The sequence below is a fragment of the Pseudophryne corroboree genome, chromosome 6, assembly GCF_028390025.1.
Source record: "Pseudophryne corroboree isolate aPseCor3 chromosome 6, aPseCor3.hap2, whole genome shotgun sequence".
Taxonomy (NCBI): domain Eukaryota; kingdom Metazoa; phylum Chordata; class Amphibia; order Anura; family Myobatrachidae; genus Pseudophryne; species Pseudophryne corroboree.
This window is the reverse complement of record NC_086449.1, coordinates 143,910,803-143,936,670: the sequence shown is the minus strand read 5'-3', so window position 1 is coordinate 143,936,670 and position 25,868 is coordinate 143,910,803. Positions and strand designations below refer to the sequence as shown.

At 48.9% G+C, this 25,868-nt stretch overlaps 1 protein-coding gene across 3 annotated transcripts in view; it reads right to left on the bottom strand.

Moving 5' to 3' along the window:
* The window catches only part of LOC134936741 (PH and SEC7 domain-containing protein 4-like), a 109,253-nt gene extending 88,670 nt beyond the window's left edge, over positions 1 to 20,583 (bottom strand). The window contains exon 1 of one of the 3 annotated variants that reach the window (XM_063931959.1): positions 20,546 to 20,583. The gene's annotated coding sequence lies outside the window, so the exon portion shown is untranslated. Of the gene's footprint in view, positions 1 to 19,546; positions 20,077 to 20,545 lie in introns of those variants that run through there. The other 2 variants (XM_063931958.1, XM_063931961.1) reach the window with 2 other exon arrangements.
* Positions 20,584 to 25,868: the final 5,285 nt, after the last annotated feature.

Here is a 25,868-nt window from a genome sequence, read left to right as displayed (position 1 = left end):
GAGCTTGTCAGAAGCGGTGGAACGCTTCTGTTCCTGGGAATGGGCTGCCTGCTGCAGTCTTCTTCCCTTTCCTCTATCCCTGGGCAGATATGACTCTTATAGGGACGAAAGGACTGAAGCTGAAAAGACGGTGTCTTTTTCTGCAGAGATGTGACTTAGGGTAAAAACGGTGGATTTTCCAGCAGTTGCCCTGGCCACCAGGTCCGATGGACCGACCCCAAATAACTCCTCTTCCTTTATACGGCAATACACCTTTGTGCCGTTTGGAATCTGCATCACCTGACCACTGTCGTGTCCATAAACATCTTCTGGCAGATATGGACATCGCACTTACTCTTGATGCCAGAGTGCAAATATCCCTCTGTGCATCTCGCATATATAGAAATACATCCTTTAAATGCTCTATAGTCAATAAAATACGGTCCCTGTCAAGGGTATCAATATTTTTAGTCAGGGAATCCGACCAAGCCACCCCAGCTCTGCACATCCAGGCTGAGGCGATCGCTGGTCGCAGTATAACACCAGTATGTGTGTATATACTTTTTATGATATTTTTCCAGCCTCCTGTCAGCTGGCTCCTTGAGGACGGCCCTATCTATAGACGGTACCGCCACTTGTTCTGATAAACGTGTGAGCGCCTTATCCACCCTAAGGGGTGTTTCCCAACGCGCCCTAACTTCTGGCGGGAAAGGGTATACCGCCCATATTTTCTATCGGGGGGAACCCACGCATCATCACACACTTCATTTAATTTATCTGATACAGGAAAAACTACGGTAGTTTTTTCACATCCCACATAATACCCTCTTTTGTGGTACTTGTAGTATCAGAAATATGTAACACCTCCTTCATTGCCCTTAACGTGTGGCCCTAATAAGGAATACGTTTGTTTATTCACCGTCGACACTGGATTCAGTGTCCCTGTCTGTGTCGACCGACTAAAGTAAACGGGCGTTTTAAAACCCCTGACGGTGTTTTTGAGACGTCTGGACCGGTACTAATTGTTTGTCGGCCGTCTCATGTCGTCAACCGACCTTGGCGCGTGTTGACATTATCACGTAATTCCATAAATAAGCCATCCATTCCGGTGTCGACTCCCTAGAGAGTGACATCACCATTACAGGCAATTGCTCCGCCTCCTCACCAACATCGTCCTCATACATGTCGACACACACGTACCGACACACAGCACACACACAGGGAATGCTCTGATAGAGGACAGGACCTACTAGCCCTTTGGAGAGACAGAGGGAGAGTTTGCCAGCACACACCAAAAACGCTATAATTATATAGGGACAACCTTATATAAGTGTTTTCCCTTATAGCATCTTTTTTATATATTTCTAACGCCAAATTAGTGCCCCCCCTCTCTGTTTTAACCCTGTTTCTGTAGTGCAGTGCAGGGGAGAGCCTGGGAGCCTTCCCTCCAGCCTTTCTGTGAGGGAAAATGGCGCTGTGTGCTGAGGAGATAGGCCCCGCCCCTTTTTCGGCGGCCTCGTCTCCCGCTCTTAACGGATTCTGGCAGGGGTTAAATATCTCCATATAGCCCCCGGAGGCTATATGTGAGGTATTTTTAGCCAAAAAAAGGTTTTCATTTGCCTCCCAGGGCGCCCCCCTCCCAGCGCCCTGCACCCTCAGTGACTGCCGTGTGAAGTGTGCTGAGAGGAAAATGGCGCACAGCTGCAGTGCTGTGCGCTACCTTAAGAAGACTGAGGAGTCTTCTGCCGCCGATTCTGGACCTCTTCTCGTTTCAGCATCTGCAAGGGGGCCGGCGGCGAGGCTCCGGTGACCATCCAGGCTGTACCTGTGATCGTCCCTCTGGAGCTAATGTCCAGTAGCCAAGAAGCCAATCCACCCTGCACGCAGGTGAGTTCACTTCTTCTCCCCTAAGTCCCTCGTTGCAGTGATCCTGTTGTCAGCAGGACTCACTGTAAAATAAAAAACCTAAGCTAAACTTTTCTAAGCAGCTCTTTAGGAGAGCCACCTAGATTGCACCCTTCTCGGCCGGGCACAAAAATCTAACTGAGGCTTGGAGGAGGGTCATAGGGGGAGCAGCCAGTGCACACCACCTGATCCTAAAGCTTTACTTTTTGTGCCCTGTCTCCTGCGGAGCCGCTATTCCCCCCATGGTCCTTTCAGGAACCCCAGCATCCACTAGGACGATAGAGAAACGATGATACCACCTTAGGGAGAAATTGGGGACGAGTCCTCAATTCTGCCCTGTCCATATGGAAGATCAGATAGGGGCTTTTACATGACAAAGCCGCCAATTATGACACACGCCTAGCCGAAGCTAAGGCCAATAGCATGACCACTTTCCACGTGAGATATTTTAGCTCCACGGTCTTAAGTGGCTCAAACCAGTGGGATTTCAGGAAATCCAACACAACGTTAAGATCCCAAGGTGCCACTGGTGGCACAAAAGGAGGCTGAATATGCAGCACTCCCTTTACAAACGTCTGAACCTCAGGCAGTGAAGCCAGTTCTTTTTGATAGAAAATGGATAGGGCCGAGATCTGAACCTTTATGGACCCTAATTTGAGGCCCATAGTCACACCTGACTGTAGGAAATGCAGAAAACGACCCAACTGGAAGTCCTCTGTAGGGGCCTTCCTGGCCTCACACCAAGCAACATATTTCCGCCATATGCGGTGATAATGCTTTGCTGTCACATCCTTCCTAGCTCTCATCAGCGTAGGAATTACTTCATCCGGTATACCCTTTTCCGCTAGGATCCGGCGTTCAACCGCCATGCCGTCAAACGCAGCCGCGGTAAGTCTTGGAACAGACAGGGCCCCTGCTGCAACAGGTCCTGTCTGAGAGGCAGAGGCCATGGGTCCTCTGTGACCATCTCTTGAAGTTCTGGGTACCAAGTCCTTCTTGGCCAATCCGGAACAATGAGTATTGTTCTCACTCCTCTTTTTCTTACTATTCTCAGTACCTTGTGTATGAGAGGAAGAGGAGGAAACACATATACCGACTGGAACACCCACGGAGTTACCAGTGCGTCCACAGCTATCGCCTGAGGGTCCCTTGACCTGGCGCAATATTTTTTTAGCTTTTTGTTTAGGCGGGACGCCATCATGTCCACCTGTGGCCGCTCCCACCGATTTGCAATCTGCTCGAAGACTTCTTGATGAAGTCCCCACTCTCCCGGGTGGAGGTCGTGCCTGCTGAGGAAGTCTGCTTCCCAGTTGTCCACTCCCGGAATGAACACTGCTGACAGTGCTTGTACGTGATTCTCCGCCCAACGAAGAATCCTTGTGGCTTCCGCCATCGCCACCCTGCTTCTTGTGCCGCCCTGTCGGTTTACATGGGCGACTGCCGTGATGTTGTCTGACTGAATCAGCACTGGTTGGTCTCGAAGCAGGGGCTCCGCTTGACTCAGGGCGTTGTATATGGCCCTTAATTCCAGTATGTTTATGTGCAGACGAGTCTCCTGACTTGACCACAGCCCCTGGAAGTTTCTTCCCTGAGTGACTGCCCCCCATCCGCGGAGGCTTGCATCCGTGGTCACCAGGACCCAGTCCTGTATGCCGAACCTGCGGCCCTCGAGAAGATGAGCACTCTGCAGCCACCACAGAAGAGACACCCTGGCCCTCGGGGACAGGGCGATCAGCCGATGCATCTGAAGATGCGATCCGGACCACTTGTCCAACAGATCCCACTGAAAGATCCTGGCATGGAACCTGCCGAAAGAAATGGCTTCGTATGACGCTACCATCTTTCCCAGGACTCGCATGCAGTGATGCACCGACACCTGCTTTGGTTTCAGGAGATCCCTGACCATGGTCACTAACTCCTGAGCCTTCTCCTCCGGTAGAAATACCTTCTTCTGTTCTGTGTCCAGAATCAGGCCCAGGAAGGGCAGACGCGTCGTAAGAATCAGCTGCGACTTTGGAATATTCAGAATCCAGCCGTGCCGTAGCAACAGTTCCTGAGAGTGCGCTACGCTGACCAACAACTGCTCTCTGGACCTCGCCTTTATGAGGAGATCGTCCAAGTACGGGATAACTGTAACTCCTTGCTTCCGGAGAAGTACCATCATCTCCGCCATTACCTTGGTAAAGACTCTCGGTGCCGTGGATAGACCAAACGGCAACGTCTGGAATTGGTAATGACAGTCCTGTACCACAAACCTGAGGTACTCCTGGTGAGGCGGATAAATGGGGGCATGCAAGTACGCATCCTTGATGTCCAGAGACACCATGAAATCCCCCTCTTCCAGGCTGGCAATGACCGCTCTGAGCGATTCCATTTTGAACCTGAACTTTTTCATGTAAATGTTCAAGGATTTTAAATTTAGAATGGGTCTTACCGAACCGTCCGGTTTCGGTACCACAAACAGTGTGGAATAGTAACTTCTTCCCTGCTGAAGGGGGGGTACCATTATTATCACTTGCTGGAGGTACAGCTTGTGAATAGCCGTCAGGACTATCTCCCTCCCCGTGGGAGAAGCTGGCAAGGCGGATTTTAGGTAACGGTGAGGGGGCGTCACTTCGAATTCCAGCTTGTATCCCTGAGATACAATTTGTATAGCCCAAGGATCCACTTGTGAGCGAACCCACTGGTTGCAGAAATTTCGGAGACGCGCCCCCACCGCTCCTGGCTCCGCCTGTGGAGCCCCAGCGTCATGCGGTGGACTTAGTGGAAGCAGGGGAGGACTTTTGTTCCTGAGAACTGGCTGCATGGTGCAGCTTCTTTCCTCTACCCCTGCCTCTGGCAAGAAAGGATGCACCTCTGACTCTCTTGCTTTTTTGAGAACGAAAGGACTGCATTTGGTAATACGGTGCTTTCTTAGGCTGTGAGGAAACCTGTGGCAAGAAAGTCGACTTTCCAGCTGTCGCTGTGGATACGAGGTCCGAGAGACCGTCCCCAAACAATTCCTCACCCTTATAAGGCAAAACCTCCATGTGTTTTTTAGAGTCGGCATGGACTCGGCAATGGACAGGGGATAAGACCCTCCTGGCAGAAATGGACATTGCATTTATTCGAGAGCCCAGCAGGCAAATGTCCCTCTGGGCATCCCGCATATATAAGACGACGTCTTTAATATGGCTAAGTGTTAGCAATACGGTATCCCTGTCCAGGGTATCCAACCCCTCTGACAGAGTATCTGTCCATGCTGCAACAGCACTGCACATCCAAGCTGAAGCAATAGCCGGTCTCAGTAGAGTACCAGAATGTGTATACACAGACTTCAAGATACCTTCCTGCTTCCTATCCGCAGGTTCCTTTAGGGCGGCCGTATCCTGAGACGGCAGGGCCACTCTTTTAGATAAGCGCGTCAGGGCCTTGTCAACCCTAGGGGAGGATTCCCAGCGTAACCTATCCGTTGGCGGGAAAGGGTACGCCATTAGTATTCTCTTGGGAATCACCACTTTCTTATCAGGGGAAGACCACGCTTCTTCACATAACTCATTTAATTCATGTGACGGGGGAAAAGTCACTGGCTGCTTTTTCTCCCCAAACATATTTACCCTCTTGTCAGGGACAGGGTCAGCCTCTGAAATGTGTAATACATTTTTCATTGCAATAATCATGTATCGGATGGCCTTAGTCATTTTGGGCTGTAATAGTGCCTCATCCTCGTCGACGCTGGAGTCGGACTCCGTGTCGACATCTGTGTCAACCAACTGAGATAGTGGGCGTTTTTGAGACGCTGACGGCCTCTGAGGCGCCTGGGCAGGCCCGGGTTGAGAGCCCGGCTGTCTCCCGGCAGCAACATAATCAAATCTCTTATGTAATGAGTTTACATTGTCATTTAAGACCTTCCACATATCCATCCAATCAGGTGTCGGCACCGACGGGGGTGACACCACATTTATCTGCACTTGCTCCGCCTCCACGTAACCCTCATCAAACATGTCAACACAGCCGTACCGACACACAGCACACACACAGGGAATGCTCTAACGGAGGACAGGACCCCACAAGGTCTTTGGGGAGACAGAGAAGAGTATGCCAGCACACACCACAGCGCTATATGCACAGGGATACACACTACCAGAAGTGAATTTTTCCCAATAGCTGCTGTATCAATACACCTTTTGCCTAAATTTATGTGCCCCCCCTCTCTTTTTACCCTCTTAGTTCCAGGAGACTGCAGGGGAGAGCCTGGGGAGCGTCCTTCCAGCGGAGCTGTGAAGAGAAATGGCGCTGGTGTGCTGAGGAAGAAGGCACCGCCCCCTCAGCGGCGGGCTTCTGTCCCGCTGTTTCTGACTAAAAAATGGCGGGGGTTTTACACATATACAGTCACAGACTGTATTATGTGTCTTTTTTATGCCAAAGGTATTCTTATTGCTGCCCAGGGCGCCCCCCCCCCCCCCCCCCCCCCCAGCGCCCTGCACCCTACAGTGACCGGAGTGTGTGGTGTGCAGTGGGAGCAATGGCGCACAGCTGCAGTGCTGTGTGCTACCTTAATGAAGACAGGAGTCTTCAGCCGCCGATTTCATCACCAACTTCTGATCTTCTGGCTCTGCGAGGGGGACGGCGGCGCGGCTCCGGGAACGGACGACCGAGGACCTTTGCCTGTGTTCGAACCCTCTGGAGCTAATGGTGTCCAGTAGCCTAAGAAGCGCAACCTAGCTGTGAACAGGTACGTTTGCTTCTCTCCCCTCGGTCCCACGTAGCAGTGAGTCTGTTGCCAGCAGATCTCACCGAAAATAAAAAACCTAACATTACTTTCTTTACTAGCAGGCTCAGGAGAGCCCACTAGGTGCATCCAGCTCTGGCCGGGCACAGATTCTAACTGAGGTCTGGAGGAGGGGCATAGAGGGAGGAGCCAGTGCACACCAGATAGTACCTAATCTTTCTTTTAGAGTGCCCAGTCTCCTGCGGAGCCCGTCTATTCCCCATGGTCCTTACGGAGTCCCCAGCATCCACTAGGACGTCAGAGAAAAATACTTTCTTTTAGCACATGATAAAAAGGAAAAAGCAGCGGCACAAATTGGACATTTGCATAAACAAAATATGTGCACACCGACTTTTCCCTATATTATCGGCAATGAAATGCACACGTTATATGTTGGCAGGACGGTGTATGAGAAATGTTGGACTTTCTGGATATGTACCCCAAGGCTCACAGGCATCTGCTGCACCTCAGACCCACCTGCTTACAAACGCACGGTGAATATAGAGGTTGGCACCTCAGTTTCCCCATGCTATTTTTATTTGTACTAGTCCTCATCACGTCTGCATTACCTCATTTAGAAAAAGGAAAAAAACTTCCTTATTATTAACTTTCCATCTCCTTCCCTACAGTACATATTATTGTGGCTACACCGGCAATTGTGCAATGTTACCACTATCGCTAGCCATCTGTTGGCACTCTACCTGCACTTTGAAACAAATCTCTTGAGACAGGCTACGCAGACATTTTGTAAAGCGAATTACATAATAAAAATAATAAAAAAACAATTGGCCACAAAATAGTGCAGAACAATTTGTTTTGAACATTTAGTTTATAGCTGCATTTGTATGTTATGGCTTTCCCGCCTTGTGATGTTTCTACAGAACTGTAGTGTGTGTATTCATGAAGCAGTGATAAGAGTGGAGAAGTGAGCCTGTGGAGAAGTTGCCCATGGCAACCAATCAGCTGCTCCGTACAATTGTACAGTATGCAAATAATAAATGTTACTTCAATGCTGAGTGGTTGCATGGGCAACTTCTCAACACTTTTCACTGCTTCATGAAGAGACCCCTTAGTACGGGTGGTCTTCAGTATGCCGGCTGTCGGGATCCCGGCGCACAGTATACCGGCGCCGGAATCCCGACAGCTGGCATACCGACACTTATTCTCCCTCGTGGGGGTCCACGACCCCCCTGGAGGGAGAATAAAATACTTACATACTGCCTGGGCATGAAGTAACAGATAAATATCCTGGAAAAATGGTTGAGCCTAGATCCCCTTCTCCGTAAGGACCCGGGCGTGATGTGTAGTGAGGGCAGAAGTGCTTTCATGCCTTTAAAGCATACTTACCGACTTTTTGGCTGCTCTCTCCGGGAGAGAGCAGCCAGGTTGGTTCGGCAGGGGGGCGGGCTGCGATGTGAGTGCAGAGGGGGGCGGACCGGAGGTGTGGCGTAGGCAGGCCGGGGGCGTGTCAGAGGTGGGCCGGGGGCGTGACTACGGGATCGTCCCGTGTAAGCCTCGCCCCCGCTGTGTAATGCCGCAATTACCGGCATTATACAGCAGGGGGCGTGGCTATGATGACGCGATTCAACAAGAATCGCGTCATCACTTGCCCGGACCGCCCACTTTACTCGCTAAGTGGCGGCCGGGCAGGGGGGACCACTGTAATCGGGAGACTTGCCTGCTCTTCCGGGGGGCCGGGAGGGTCACCCGATTTTCGGGAGCCTCCCGGCCATTCCAGGAGAGTAGGCAAGTCTGCTTTAAAGGTGTTTTTTTTTTTGGTTCCAAATCTAGATGTTTCCTACTTTTTTCTCCCTTTTATTTGGCCTCCATTGTACCCTTGTGGGCTCGTGTTGCTCGCCACAGGAGACTATTCCCGATAGATGATGCCCAAGTGCCTGATGGGAAAGGTCCTTTCAGCGAAGGGGATCTAGGCGCTACTCTGGAAAAATGACAGCCATTTCCTGGCTTATGGAAAAAGGGTCGCAGGACCCAATAGGTGCTTTGAAATACCATATTGAAGCTTAGCAGTACACTTTTTTCTCTTTTAGTTAATGTGTAGTTACACATCATCTATTACAAAATTGTGTATTTTTATTATTATTTTTGCCATACAACTAAGCAGCAGTGACACAGCAATGACTGTCAGAAGCATGTGTAGTTACAAATGCAGTAGATAACAAGACACTATCACAAGTGTGACTAGGAATCAGCAGATTAAAGCTGGCCATACACTTACAAAATTACTGTAAAATCTTTAGGTGTATGGCCAGCTTATAGCCGGGTACGACCGAGAGCGAAGAAAGCATGGCTGGTAGGCAGTTACTTATGCCGCTTTCAGATCGCAAATGACGGATCCCACCCGGTAAGAGAAACGTGTCCTTACCGGGTAGGATCCGGCATTTGCTCTCCTTTGCTGGCTTTCCGACCCAGCAATATACCGGGTCGGTTGCCATAGCAGCGGGGGGGGCGCAGCAGCAGCAGGGGCGGGGGTGGAGGCGGCGCTGGGAGATAAGCTCATCTCCTGCGCCGCCTCTCCCTATGCTGTGAATGGGAACCGTGTCGCATCGGAACGGCTCCCATTCACACTGCACCTGACCCGGTATTCAACCCGGTAATAAACCTTCTTTTTAACCGGGTTGAATTACCTGGTCAGGCGACCCGCTAATTTGGCAAAGGTGCTTTCACATCGCACACTGACCCGTTTCCACACGGCAATATGCCGTGTCGATACCGGGTTATTTGTGCGATGTGAAAGGGGTATTAGTATCCGGAACTACCTTCTATACTGTGCAGCTTTCACAGACAGCAATTATAGGAACCCATACACTACCATCACTGACTCCTCCAACAATTATTCAATAAAGGGCTGTACACAATTCTATTACCCCCCATTTTTTCCACAGGTACTAGCGTTCATATACTTTATTCAGCCATACTTTTTCAAGCGCTCCCGCTTACTTTTTAAAATTCAATTTCTAAGCGGAGCAGCTTTTGTACCATTAGCGCAGAGATTATATTCTTATACCGCAGGTTACTATTCCCAATCGTAGTCCACGTGGATGGTAAAGTATGGAGAAAAAAAAACCCTGTTATGTCTACTTTTTAAACCTGTCGACCTACAGACCGGATATCGTGTGACCACATGTACAGCATACTGAAACAGAACAGATCCCTGGATCATTAATCACAGACAAGGATTGAGGTCTGAATGTTGTAATTTATAAACACTTATGATTTGATTATGCACACTGCAATGACCTTTCTGAATGGCCGTATCCAAACTTCAATTTGTCTCTAAAACATCAGGAATTCAAACCCCCCCCCCCTTCCCATTTCATCCCACCACCCCCATAGAGTGCTTGGAATACAAACACAACTCCTGCAACAAAGGTTTTAATATGTTCCTGCAGTTTGTGCCTTCCAGCACTGGCAAGCGGCCACATATTACTTCTATCCAGGGTTTAACATTCTGGGTTGATGCAACATTGCTCGTTCCAGGGATTACAGGACAGTCACTTAAGAAAACAGATAGATTCTACAGGAGAGGTCCTGACCTGACCACATGGGCCGACCCCATGGCGTCTCAGAACCACCTCTTATGTACATAACACGTGACATGGGGAATATCAGTCGCATCAACCCTACAGTGTCTCAGAACGTCTGTCTCTACTAAGACGCCAGGGCCAGTCCAACTGTGTACGAATTCGCAATGGCAGACTAGGGGGTGTACAACGATATACTGGCGTTCAGGATCCCAGCGACGGGATCCCGACCGTTGCAATTCCGGCAGCGGTGCAAGTGCAAAAGAGCCCCTTGCGGGCTCACTGCGTTCACCATGCTGCGGGCACGGTTTTTATTCTCCATCCATGGACACCCCAATTCTCCCTCCGTGGACACCCCAAGAGGTAGAATAGTTGTTGGTATCCCGACACCGGTATGCAGTGCCAGGATCCAGACAGCCGGGATATCGAGTGCCTCCCCTGGCTAGGATGTGCCCAGGAAACGGGTGTGACACCACCTGCGTTTTCTAAACCACCCCCATTACCTTCACCAAATGGTCCTTACCCGTCACGCACTTTGTGGATAATTCCTTACTGCATCCGCTATCGCTAGTGAATCGCCGTATGTGCGCAGTACAGCTGGGACACATGAGCAGAAACGTCGCAATAAAAAACAAAAAACCGCTGAGGCGAGTTAGTTTTCTAAGGGACATATATAAACCAGCAGCCAAGTACAAATTCGTTCAGGGATTCGGAGCATGTTATCTGAATTGTAAAGTTTATATAATAAGTACTTGTTAGAAAATAACAGAAAGTAATATTTAATTTAAGTATTTGCAATGACTAAGTGCACACATGACAAGGGGGTAATTCAGACCTGATTGCTTGCTAGCTTTTTTTGCAGTGCTGCAATCAGATAAAAATTGCGCATGCACTGCAATGCGCAGACTCGTCGCACAGGTACAAAGCGGATCGCCGCTCAGTGATGGATTTGTGCGAAGAATCCATTCGCACGGGCGTTCGCAAGGAGATTGACAGGAAGAAGGTGTTTGTGGGTGGCAACTGACCATTTTCTGGAAGTGTTTGGAAAAACGCAGGCGTGTCCAAGCATTTGCAGGGAGGGTTCCCTACCTCAATTCCAGTCCCGGACAGGCTGAAGTGTTCGCAGTGGCTGAGTAAGTCCTGGGCTGTGCAGAGACTGCACAAGATTTGTTTCTACAGCTCTGCTACACATGCGTTCGCACACTTGCACAGCTAAAATACACTCCCCCTGTAGGCGGCGACTATCTGTTCACAGTGCTGCAAAACCCAGGTCTGAATTAGGCCCATAATTCGGTATGTCTCCTGTGTAAAGCAGGAAGCTATGGTGCCTTTAGACTTGGGAGGATTTGGAACTCTCACACTGTAAAACATCGCTGGGTACAAGTAATCCTTTGTTCCACTGTCCATTCTGAAGTTGGTTACAGAACACACCATGCACTGCAATTGCTGCCAATTACAGGGAGCATCCAAGTGCACAGATGGTAACCTTATTTAAACACTAACATATTTGTATATTGGCCCTCATTCAAGGTTAATCGCTCGCTAGCTACTTTTAGCAGCCGTGCAAACGCATAGTCGCCGCCCACGGGGGAGGGTATTTTTGCTTTTCAAGTGTGCGAACGCCTGTGCAGCAGAGCGGCTGCAAACACATTTTGTGCAAAACAAGGCCAGCCCTGTAGTTACTTATCCTGTGCGATGTTTGCTGCGACGAGTGACACGATAATGACGTCAGATACCCGCCCAGCAAACGCCCGGCCACGCCTGCGTTTTTCCAAACACTCCCAGAAAACGGTCAGTTGCCACCCAGAAACGCCCTCTTCCTGTCAATCTCCTTGCGACCGGCTGTGCGACTGAAAGCGTCGCTAGAACCTGTGCAAAACCACGGTGCTCTTTGTACCCGTACGCAGTGCGTGCGCATTGCGGTGCATGCGCACATTTGCTGTTTTAACTGATCGCTAGCTGCCGTTGTTCGCCGAGTAGCGATCAACTCGGAATGAGGGCCAATATACCTTATTTTATTCTTCTTTATACAACTTGCAACATGGCTTCCTTTCAAAGCTCAGGACTCTCGATGTACAGCGCACATCTAATTTGGTGGACATTAGTAGTTATTCAGCATTAGCCAACCAAACAAAGCTCACAACTGGGCAAAACCATGTTGCACTGCAGGTGGGGCAGATGGAACAAGTGCAGAGAGATTTAGATTTGGGTGGGATATATTGTTTCTGTGCAGCGTAAATAGTGGCGGCTTAATTTTTTTGCACTGCAATTTAGATTTCAGTTTGCTTACACCCCACCCAAATCTTATGCCCCCTACACACTGCCCGACGGTGGGTATGGGCGACCCGGCGCCGGGTGGGTGTGGGGGGGGGGGGGGGGGGAGGGAGGTCACGGGGGAAGTCAAGTGTCTTCACTCCTCCCGTCACCCAGCTCCATAGCAGTGCATGCTAATATGGCCGAGATTGTCCATTATGTCCTGCATGCATAAGCGACTCGGCACCAACAATGAACGAGCGCGGGGCCGCGCATCTTTCATCGTTGGTGCCTACACACTGAACGATATGAACGAGTTCTCGTTCATTAATGAACGAGAATGTTCATATCGTTAAGGGAAATCTTTAAGTGTGTAGGGCCCTTAACTCTCTCTGCACGTTACATCTGCACCACCTACAGTACAACATAGTTTTGTCCAGTTGCTTGCTTTTCTGGTTTGTTAAACCTGAATAAGGCACAATGGGCCAGATGTGCTTTGCCTTGAAAAGTGATAAATGTCATGGTGATAAAGTACCACCCAATCAGCTCCTAACTGCCATGTTACAGGCTGGGTTTGAAAAATGACAGGAGCTGGTTGGTTGGTACTTTATCACCCTGAAATGTATCACTTTTCAAAGTACCAACCAACCAGCTCCTGTCATTTTTCAAACCCAGCCTGTAACATGGCAGTTAGGAGCTGATTGGGTGGTACTTTATCACCATGACATTTATCACTTTTCGAGGCTAAGTATCTCCCCCCAGTGTTTTAAAGAATTGCCATATATTCAGCAGAAACCTATCCCTTATTCTCTAAAGCTAGATACACACTATACAGTAATCGGGTGATCGGCCCGGTTTATTGTATAGTGTGTATTGATGATCGTTTAGGCATCTGCCAATAAATTTGAGAAATCTTGCCTACATACATGCAGCTACGATTATCTGATCGGTCAGTCTCAGCCTCAATCTCCCGTCTATAGGCCTAATTCAGACCTGATCACTGTGCTGCTAATTTTGGGGGTAATTCAGATCTGATCACTAGGCATCGTTTTTGCTGTCCGGCGTTCATATAGTCGCTGCCTACAGGGGGGAGTGTTTTTTTGCCGTGCAAGTGTGCGAACGCATGTGTAGCATAGCTGCACAAACTGATTTTGTGCAGTCTCTGCACAGCCTAGGACTTACTCAGCTGCTGCGATCACTTCAGCCTGTTTCGGGGCCGGATTTAATGTCAGACACCCTCCCTTCAAACACTTGGACACACCTGCATTTTTCCAGACACTCCCTGAAAACGGTCAGTTGCCACCCACAAACGCCCTCTTCCTGTCAATCTCCTTGCAAACGCCCGTGCGAATGGATCCTTCACACAAACCCATCGCGTGTTATCCTGCGATCAGATAGTCGCAGCTCAAGGGGGGAGTGTAAATTCGCCCCATGCAAGTGTGTGATCGCATGTGTACGCCGTGCAAAAATGTCCTTCAGTCAGCGGACAACTGCAAATCCATTCTCAACTTACTCACCATCAAATGTTTTTTCCAGCGTGTACAGTCTGTGCGCAGCCCAGGACTTACTCCTACAGTATGAAAATAACAGGCTGATCGGGTCCGGAGCAGACGTCACACACCCTCCATGAAAACGCTTGGGAACGCCTGCGTGTTTCCTGACACTCCCCAAAAACGGGCAGTTACCACCCACAAACGCCTTCTTCCTGTCAGTCAGCTTGCAAATGGCTGTGCGATCGAAATTTTCGCACCAGCTTGTCGATGTTTAGCGACGCACGTGCACATTGCGGTGCGTACACATGCGCAGTCAATAGATAATCACCTGCTGTGCGAAAATGCACAGCAGCAATCAGGTCTGAGTCGGACCCTATGAGCATTCTCAATAATCTGTAAAAATCAGGTATTTTTTTCCCCCTCAGCCAATGTAATGAGAAATCAGCTGATTTTTATAAATAACAATAACAAGTATGTAACACAAACATCGGGACCTTCCCCTAGCCGAATAATCTGCCCCAAATAAAAAAGAAAACATACAGTGTGTACTCATACATTTTTAGTCAATACGCCATGTAGCAGGAGATCCCATTCAAATTTGCTAGCGCCGGGCGTCTTTTTTGCCGAAAATGCGTCTTACTCGCATCACTATGTGGATAGGACAAACACGCAGACTATGCTGATTAAAATGATATGCGGCACGTCTATATTCTGTGTGCATCTGCGCCTGTAACTGTAGCTAGGAAAACACTGTCATGTACCATTTTGTATGCAGATACAGCCACGGTCGCACACAGAATATAGGCATGCCACATAGCATTTAAATCAGCAGAAGCTGCTTGTGTGTCCTCTTCACATTGTTTTGCAAATAAGAGACATTTTAATGGAAAAATCACACATAAAGACGCTCGGCTCTACCAAGTCACGCCACGACATGGCGTGACTAAAATGGCTGTTTAACGTAACAGGGAGGCTAGATGTAAGCGCCCACATCTGTACCTGCTTTAAAGTTAAATCTAGAACGGTAGAGCTGCACATGTTATTTTTCAAAGTAAAAAGACTATATACAGTATACACCAAATGCCAAGTGAGTTTGTCGTAGAGACTACAATACTAATAATTATACTCTAAAGTCTACGATGAGATTATTATAGACCATGTGTACTGATGTGAGCTATTTAATCTTACAACTAGATTGCTAGAACCTAGGGACAATCATAACATGTGTTCCTCATTACATCACCTTTTCAAATGCAACAAAACATGCAGGCCAAGACAGCCCCCTTCCTACATGAAAGTGAGACACTTCAGAGACCATCCACTTCATACCTCTGTCACGCTCCCTAGCACAGGTAGGCCAGACTCCTACAGTACCTACAAGAGAGCCAATCACTTCAAAGATAACCCCCTCCAGCCATCCACATCATACATGTGCCCTGCTCCATTGCACATGTACGCCAGCCTCCTACCTATAAGAGAGTTAATCACTTCAGAGACAGCTCGCCCCTCCAACCATCCACATCACATCTGTGCCCCACTGCACTGCACAGGTAGACTAGGCTCCTACAGTACCTACAAGAGAGCCAATCACTTCAGAGATATCCCCCTCCAACTACCCACATCATACCTCCTCACCCTCCCATGTGAATGGGAGCTCACTGGATCTGGTCTTCACTCACCGCTGTGATATTTCTGATTTTTCCAACTCCCCATTTCCCCTCTCTGACCACCACCTGCTCTCCTTTCACCTATCTCTCTCGACTTCCCCATCTCTACCTCCCAAGGCTACCATCACTAAGCGTAACATTGAGGCTATTGACACCACATTCCTTTCCTCCCTGTTTGACTCACTTCTCTCTCCTATTCTCTCTCTCTCATGCCCTGAACAAGCCACTTCCACATACAATGCATCCCTTACTTCTGCTCTTGACTCTGTTGCTCCACCAACCACTATTCACCCTCGCAGATCAACACCTCAACCCTGGCACACCAAATGCACCAGATATCTGCAAAAATGCTCACGTACTGCTGAGCGACACTGGAGGAAATCACGCTCTAAGGCAGACTTCCTCCATTTCAAACTTATGCTCTCATCCTTCAGTGCTGCCCTTTCTCTTGCTAAACAGTCATACTTCAAGAACCTCATCTCCTCCCAGTCTTCCAACCCCCGGCGCCTCTTTGCCACTCTCAACTCACTCCTCTGCCCACCTCCACCTCGTCTCCCCTCCTCACTCTCTGCTCTTGACTTTGCCACTTACTTCACATCCAAAATTTACTCCATACGTCAGGACATCACATCACACCAGACCATCAGTAACCAGCCTTCTCCCATCCCTTACCAACCCTCGCACCAACTCTGTTATCTTTCTCCCATGCATCTGGAGAGGAAGTCATGGCCCTCATTCGTTCCTGTCCCCTCACCACCTCCCCACTTGACCCTATCCCATCCCACCTCCTCTGCTACCCCTCTCTCCTTCTGCTTGTTCCCATCTTCTCAATCTCTCCCTCTCATCAGGCACTGTCCCCTCTGCCTTCAAGCACGCACTCATCTCTCCTATTCTTAAAAAACCTACCCTTGATCCAAACACTCTCTCCAACTACCCACCCATCTCTCTCCTCCCTTTTGCCTCCAAACTCCTTGAGCGTATTGTCTACAACCGCCTTACTGCCTTTCTTTCCTCACACTCACTACTTGACCCATTCCAGTCTGGCTTCCGTCCTCTCCACTCCACTGAAACTCCCCTTACAAAAGTATGCAATGACCTCCATGCTGCTAAATCTAAGGGACACTACTCTCTACTTAATCTCTCTGCTGCTTTTGACACTGTGGACCATCCTCTCCTACTGCAAATCCTTCACTCCATTGGTCTGCGTGACACTGCCCTTTCTTGGTTGTCGTCCTACCTTTCTGACCGTTCATTCTCTGTCTCCTCTCATGACTCCACCTCCCCCTCACTTCCACTAACTGTAGGGGTACCCCAAGGTTCTGTCCTTGGTCCTCTTCTCTCTCTATACGTCCTCACTAGGTAAGCTCATTAGTTCTTTTGGTTTCCAATATCATCTCTAAGCTGATGACACTCAAATCTATCTTTCCTCTCCAGACCTCTCCCCTGCTCTCCTCACTCGTATCTCCAACTGTCTCTCTGCTACCTCTTCCTGGATGTCCCAGCGCTTTCTTAAACTTAACATGTCTGAGACCGAGCTGATCATCTTCCCTCCCTCCCGCATAACCTCACCTCCTACAATCTCATTATCTATTGATGGCACTACTATCTCCTTTACCCCCCAAGTGCGCTGTCTTGGAGTAATCCTTGACTTCTCCCTCTCCTTCAAACCACGCATTCAGCACCTCTCACAAACCTGCAGTTTTCATCTAAAAAATATTTCCAGGATCAGACCCTTTCTGACCCAGGATGCTACTAAGACTCTTATCCACTCACTGGTCATCTCCAGACTGGACTACTGTATTCTCCTCCTGACTGTCATTCCTGACAAATACCTCTCTCCACTCCAATCTATCCTCAATGCTGCTGCCCGGCTCATTTTCCTCACCAAACGCACTACGTCCACCTCTCCTCTTTTACTAGACCTTCACTGGCTCCCCTTCCCTTTCAGAATCCATTTCAAGCTTCTCACACTTGCTTACAAAGCCCTCACCCACTCCTCTCCCATCTACATCTCTGACCTTATCTCGCTTTACACTCCCACCCGTCCTCTTCGCTCTGCTAATGCACGCTGACTCTCCTGCCTACGGATTACTTCCTCCCACTCCTACCTCCAAGATTTTTCACGTGCTGCACCACTTCTCTGGAATTCCCTATCTCTCCCCCTCAGACTCTCCACAAAACTTCAAACGGGCTCTCAAGACCCACTTCTTCACCAAACCCAGCCAAATCTCATCCTAAACCTCTGTTCCACGCTCTCTATGTACCCCATCAATCTCACCCCTATCTGTCTACCCCTCCCCTTTAGAATGTAAGCTCTCACGAGCAGGGTCCTCTTCCCTCATGTGCTTACCCTTTTCTTACTTTAATAATCTTCAGCTGCACCAAATCCAGCAGTCTTCTGCCACCTGATACTTATTCCAGTGTCATCTGCAGATGTAGCTATGTTTATTTACCCTGTACTTGTCCTATATTGTCGTCAACTGTAAGTTTCCTGTTTGATTATTTGTTTATGTACTCTGTAATTGGGCGCTGCGGAACCCTTGTGGCGCCACATAAATAAAGGATAATAATAATACCTGTGCCCCGCTCCATTGCACAGGTAGACCAGGCTCCTACAGTACCTACAAGAGAGCCAATCACTTCAGAGATATCCCCCTCCAACTATCCAAATCATACCTGTGCCCCGCTCCATTGCACAGGTAGACCAGGCTCCTACAGTACCTACAAGAGACGATTATTTCAGAGATACCCTCTCCAACCATCCACTTCATACCTGTGCCCTGCTGCAATGCACAGGTATGCCAGCCTTCTACCTACAATGAGAATCAACCATTTCAGAGATACCACCCGCCAACCATCCACATCATACCTGTGCCCCACTGCACAGGTAGACCAGCCTCATACACTACCTATAAGAGTCAATCACTTCATAGATACCCCCGCACACCCTCCATCTACCCACATCATACCTGCACCCCGCTGCTTTGCACAGGTAGGCCAGCCTCGTACAGTACCTACAAGAAAGTCAATCACTTCAGAAAGCAGCAGGCTACCTCATAAAAGGTGGTTGAAGGACATTTTTGGGGGAAAACTAGTAAGACACTGGAAAGTGTGAACACAGACAGTAACATCCAGTAGGTGCCAGTTCTGTGAGGACTTCAGTACCCCCAGTTTCTGCTGCCGGTAACCATGTCTATGCATGACATTTCTCAGTGATATAGGAGAGGAATAATTAGAGTAATCCCCAATCATTTTACCAACATAGCTCTAAAGGTATATCCCATTTCCTGAATCGCTGTCACTTGTATACAATCCTTGGCACAGGAGTTCCCTCTACCCTCTGTACAGACGGTCACTTCTGTGTGAAAAAATCTCCCATTGTATAGCTATATTACAAAACCAGTAATCCAGGCAGACATGCAACTAAACAGAATTTTTATTTGGCAAACAGATACATCTTCCTGATCACACACATTTGCAGAGGTATAGTAGGGTCTTCCACCACAATAACGTGTAGCAGCCTTTCTACATACGTGTCCCAAATAATAACACTACATTGTAAGGTCATGTAAGGCAGCGTTACCCCCACTGTGGCACAGGGTCAGCAGTTTTCCCAACCACATTATTATTTCCAGGAACTGATATTACAGGAATAGTAACCATTACACTGACTGCACCTGGGGAGGGAAATTAGTAACTCTGCAACATTTGCATTCCTGCCACTAATGATGAGTGAGTAATACTAGGGCACAGGGCAGCTGCCTACAGTACACAGGGGGCACACAGTACACAGGGAGTATATAGTAATACTAGCGCACAGCTGCCTACAGTACTCAGGGAGCATACAGTACTGGGGTCATCTGCCCTGGTCCTCCTTATTACTAGTGTAGACTGTGAATGATAATGAGCTGCAATGTGTCAGTACACAGACATAGGCAGATAGAGTATGACACTTACCCGCTCTGATCCGTCCAGTCTGAGCTCCACCAGGACGCTGCTGCTGCTGCTGCGCTCTTACACAGGATCATTTCTCCCTCCCTCCTGTGCGTGGCGCTCTCCGCACTGTAATCTGCGCGGGGGTCAGGGTCCCCCGGTCACTGTGCGCGGTGCACAGCAGAAAATGATCTGGTGCACTTGCAAACTAAAGCAGTGATCCCCTGGTGCAGAGCAGAAAGTGATCGCTGTGATCCCCTGGTGCACACACAGTGACAGTGAACCGCTGCGGGAGAGATCCTGGTGCAGTCCGCTTACCGGAAATAACAGAGCAACACGCTGCCGGCCTCACATGTCAGCTCCTGACCTCCAGGTCACTGCTCCCAGAGCCTGGAGATGTGGGAGTAACCCCGGCCCTGCACCTACTGTAACTAATGGCAGGCCTGCCTGGGACTCAGTGTTTGCGAGGTCATGAAAATAAGGCAGTAACATATATGTCCCTCCTCCCAGATCCTGTCTACCTGCTGTGACTGCTCACAGCTTCCTACACAGTCAGTGTTTCCCTGTGACTGACCCAGCTCATTACACACTAGACCTATTCATTTCTGATGTTCCCCTGCTGTACACTGATTTTATTATGACATTTTATTTCCTATATGGAAAAAAAGTCTTAGTAGCTAAGTTAGGAGTTGCCCACTTTCATTAAACAGACCATAGTATCAATTAATGTCCCCTCTTTATCAGGTCTGTGTACTAAAGCAGCTGTGGAGAGAGATAAAGTGGACAAACCAGCTCCTAAGTGTCATGTTACAGGATGTAATAGCGTCCAAGTTTGCCGGAGGTGCTGGATGCCCAACAAACTCTTTTTTTAAAGCGGTAATCGCTTACAAGGCAAAAACATGCTTTGTAAATGATTGCCCCCATTAAAAAAGTCAGAGTTTGTCCGGCATCCCGCACCTCCGGCAAACTCAGACACTATTACATCCCGCTGTGTATTTTAAAAAACAGGATTTTAATACCTACCGGTAAATCCTTTTCTATAAGTCCGTAGAGGATGTTGGGATCATTCAAAGAACCATGGGATATAGACAGATCCGCAGGAGACATGGGCACTTTAAGACTTTACAAGGGGGCGTGACCTGGCTCCTCCCTCTATATCCCTCCCCAGACTCAGTTTGGAACTGCCCGGAGAGATGGACATTACGAGGAGAGGAATTATTAACAAGGTGAGCACTACCAGCTCACGCCATATAACATGCCGAGAACATGGCATTCAACAGAAACCACTGTCAACGGACATGAACAAAACTTCAGCAACAAGCTGAAGAAACCAACACAACTTGTGTGTAACCAGAACTAACAGCAGATACAGTATGCACTGGGACGGGCGCCCAACATCCTCTACGGACTTATAGAAAAGGATTTACCGGTAGGTATTAAAATCCTGTTTTCTATTACGTCCTTGAGGATGTTGGGGTCATTCAAAGAACAATGGGATGTACCAAAGCTCAGTAACAGGCGGGAGAGTGCGGATGACTCTGCAGCACCGATTGACCAAACTTAAGGTCTTCATCGGCCAAGGTATCAAACTTGTAAAACTTAGCAAACGTGTTTGACCCCGACCAGGTAGCAGCTCGGCAAAGTTGTAAAGCCGAGACACCTCGGGCAGCCGCCCAGGACGAGCCCACCTTCCTAGTGGAATGGGCCTTTACCGATTTCGGTAACGGCAATCCTGCCGTAGAATGAGCCTGCTGAATAGTCTGACATATCCAGCGGGCAATGGTCTGCTTGGAAGCAGGACACCCAATCTTGTTGGGAGCATAGAGGACAAACATAGACTCTGTTTTCCTGATTGGAGCCGTTCTGGCAACATAAATCTTCAAAGCTCTGACCACATCCAGAGCCTTGTCCTCAGCCAAAGCGCCAGTAGCCACTGGCACCACAATAGGCTGATTGATATGAAAGGAGGAAACCACGTTTGGCAGAAATTGTTGTCTAGTTCTCAATTCTGCTCTATCTTCATGAAAGATTAAATAAGGGCTCTTGTGAGACAAGGCCGCCAACTCAGACACCAGCCTTGCGGATGCTAAGGCTAATAAAATAGCAACCTTCCACGTGAGGAATTTCAATTCCACTTTACGCAAAGGTTCAAACCAATGTGATTGAAGGAAAGCTAGAACCACATTTAGGTCCCAGGGTGCCACTGGGGGCACAAAGGGAGGTTGTATATGCAGGACCCCTTTCACAAAGGTCTGCACCTCAGGAAATGAGGCCAATTGTTTCTGAAAGAAAATTGACAATGCAGAAATCTGCACCTTTATGGAGCCTAATTTAAGGCCCGCATCCACTCCATTTTGTAGAAAATGGAGGAAACGTCCAAGGTCAAATTTCTCCACAGGAGCTGACTTGGACTCGCACCAGGAAATATATTTCCTCCAAATACGGTTATAGTGCTTTGACATCACAACCTTCCGAGCAAGAATAAGGGTAGGGATGACTTCATCAGGAATACCTTTTCGGCTTAAAATCTGGCGTTCAACCGCCATGCCGTCAAACGTAGCCGCTGTAAGTCTTGATAGACGAACGGCCCCTGCCGTAGCAGGTCCTCGCGAAGAGGAAGAGAACAAGGATCTTCTAACAGTAAGGACTGAAGATCTGGGTACCAAATTCTCCTTGGCCAGTCTGGGACCACAAGGAGCGCTGGAACTTTTGTTCTTTTTAGAATTCTCAGCACTCTTGGAATGAGAGGCAGCGGAGGGAATATGTATACTGATGGAAACACCCAAGGTGTCGACAGGGCGTCCACTGCCGCTGCTTGAGGGTCCCTGGACCGGGAACAATACTTCAGAATCTTCTTGTTGAAGTGAGAAGCCATCATGTCTATGTGGGGAACACCCCAGAGACTTGTCACCAGTGTGTATACCTCTGAGTGGAGGCTCCACTCTCCTCGATTCAGATCGTGTCTGCTGAGGAAGTCTGCTTCCCAGTTGTCCACATCCGGAATGTATATTGCTGTCAGAGCGCTTACGTGCTTCTCCGCCCAGCGAAGAATCTTTGTGGCTTCTGCCATCGCCGCTCTGCTCTTTGTGCCGCCTTGGCGGTTTATGTAAGCTACTGCCGTGACGTTGCCTGACTAGATCAGGACCTGCAGGTTGTGAAGCAGATGATCTGCTTGTAGAAGGCCGTTGTAAATGGCCCTTAGTTCCAGAATGTTTATGTGAAGATGAGTCTCTTGAGCTGACCATCTTCCCTGGAAGGTCACCCCCTGAGTGACCGCCCCCCACCCCCGGAGACTTGCATCCGTGGTCGCTAGGATCCACTCCTTGATCCCGAACCTGCGTCCCGCTAGGAGGTGGGAGCTGCTGAGCCACCACAGGAGTGATATCCTGGTGTTGGGAGAAAGAACTATCTTTCTGTGTATATGAAGGTGGGACCCCGACCATTGGTCCAATAGGTCCCCCAGAAAAACCCTGGCATGAAACCTCCCGAATTGGAGGGCTTCGTATGCCGCAACCATCTTCCCCAGTAATCGAATGCATTGATGAATGGAGACAGATTTTGGTCTTAGTAGGAGTTTTACTAGACTCTGAAGTTCCAACGCCTTTTCCAAGGGGAGGAACACTCGCTGCTGGACAGTGTCCAGAATCATGCCCAAAAACGCCAACCGCATTGTTGGGGTTAACTGTGACTTTGGCAGGTTTAAAAGCCAGCCGTGACGCTGCAGGATGGACAGCGACAGTGCAATGTCCAGTAGCAATTTGTCCTTGGACTTCGCCTTTATCAGGAGATCGTCCAAGTACGGGATAATTGTAACTCCTTGCTTTCTGAGGAGTACCAGCATTTCTACCAGGACCTTGATAAAAATCCTCGGAGCCGTGGCCAGGCCAAACGGCAACGTCTGAAATTGGTAGTGAGCATCCTGAATTGCAAATCTCAGGTACTTCTGATGAAGGGGAAAAATGGGGACATGGAGGTAAGCATCCTTTATGTCCAACGATACCATAAACTCCCCCTCCTCTAGACTGGAGATCCCTACTCTGAGAGACTCCATTTTGAATTTTAATTTTCTCAGGAAAAAATTCAGAGACTTCAGGTTGAGGATGGGTCTCACCGATCCGTCCGGTTTTGGTACTACAAACAGGCTTGAATAAAAACCCTCCCCGTGTTGTTCCGGGGGAACCGGTATAATGACCAGATTTTGGCTTAATTTTTGTATCGCCCCACAGACTAGAGCTTGCCGGCGGTAGCTGCCGACACTAACTCAGTAAGACCGTCACCAAAGAGTTCACCACCCTTAAAGGGTAATGACTCCATATTTCTCTTGGAATCCACGTCAGCATTCCACTGGTTAGTCCAAAGGGCTCGCCTAGCTGCAATGGACATAGCATTCGCTTTAGCACATAGCAAGGTAGCATCTCTAGCAGCCTCCTTTAAGTACGCAGCTGCATCTCTGACATAACCCAGTGTCATCTGGGCAGTATCTTTATCTATGGTATCCCAACCGGCAGATAAATCATCAGCCCACTTCTCAATGGCGCTACCCACCCACGCAGACGCAATTACTGGTCTGAATAGCGTCCCTGTAGTAGTAAAAATAGCTTTTAAAGTAGCCTCCTGCCTACGGTCAGCCGGCTCCTTAAGGGTAGTCGACTGAGCCGCAGGGAGAGCTACCTGTGTGGATAAGCGCGCCAGGGCTTTGTCAACCGTGGGTGGCGTCTCCCACTCTTCCCTGTCAGCAGCGGGAAAGGGGTACGCTACAGGAATTCTTTTAGGGATCAAGAATTTCTTATCAGGGGTATTCCAAATGCTCTCACACAGAGAGTTCAACTCAAAACTGGGAGGAAATGTAACAGCGCGTTTCTTCTCGCCGTACATGAGGAACCTAGTTTCAGGTGTAATGTTCAAAACATCTTTAATTGCCACAATCATATACTGAATACTTTTAGCCAACTTAGGATCTAATATAGAATCCGCATAGTCGACATCGGCATCTGAGTCCGTGTCGGTACCAGTGTCGGCTAACTGGTCAATATTACGTTTAAGGGATCCCGCAGGGTCCTGTAATAAAGCATCCTTTAGTATCTGCATTTCTGACTGTGATTGAGCAAATTGCTGACTTAATAGAGAGACATTTGCATTTAAAACACTTAGGGCCTAATTCTGAGTTGATCGCAGCAGCAAATATGTTAGCAGTTGGGCAAAACCATGTGCACTGCAGGGGGGGCAGATTTAACATGTTCAGAGAGAGTTATATTTGGGTGGGGTGTGTTCAATCTGCAATCTAATTTGCAGTGTAAAAATAAAGCAGCCAGTATTTACCCTGCACAGAAACAAAATAACCCACCCAAATCTAACTCTCTGCACGTTATATCTGCGCCCCCTGCAGTGCACATGGTTTTGCCCAACTGCTAAAAGATTTCCTGCTGCGATCAACTTGGAATTACCCCCTTAATGTAGACACCCAGTCGGTAGTCGGCTGTGCCGACAACGGGTCCCCCAACATCGGAGGTGTCCCCAACAAGTTATCCCCCGGGGAGGAAAACTCTGCCTCAGACATATCCATAACCCCCAGACAGCTCACAACACACAGCCTGTCAGCAAAACAAAAGGGAGATAGCCAGCTCACACCCCAGCGCCAAATAAGCAGGTCTAAAATATCCTTAGATATTGTAGAGCTGCAGCGCTAAGCAAATAAATAACAATTGTGCCTCCCCCTGCGTGTTAGCAATCCCCTGGTACTTGCTGCTTGAAGAAGGACCCAACGGTGCAGTGTGGAGGAGGAAATGGCGCCAAGTGAGCTGAGTGGACGAAGCTCCGCCCCCAAAATGGCGCGGCTCCGTCCCGCATTTTTTCATATATTTATCCTGGCGGTGGTATTGTACAGTGCCCGGGCACTGTACCCATTCATGCCAGCCAACATTTTGATGTCCTTATTGCTCCCCAGTGTGCCCCCCCCCAGCGCCCTGCACCCAGCGGTGTACACATTCCGGGAGCCAGGCGCGCAATGCACACAGATGCTGCGTGGTACCTCTTGTATGCCGTCTTTCTGAAGATAAGTTTTCTTTTCTTCTTATACTCACCTGTCTTCTGACTTCTGGCTGAAGAGGGGGGACGGCAGACTGTGGGAGGGAGCATCCAGGAGCGCCCGGCGATCGTCTCCCCTCAGGAGCTGAAGGCATCCTGTCAGCAGCAGCAGAGCCCTTAAACTCAATAGAAGTGGGTCTAGACTGCTCTCCCCTCTTTCCCACGTAGCAGGGAGTCTGTAGCCAACAGATCTCCCAAAAATAAAAAACCTAACATTAAGTCTTTTCAGAGAAACTCTAGGAGCTCCTCTCAGTGCCAGCCA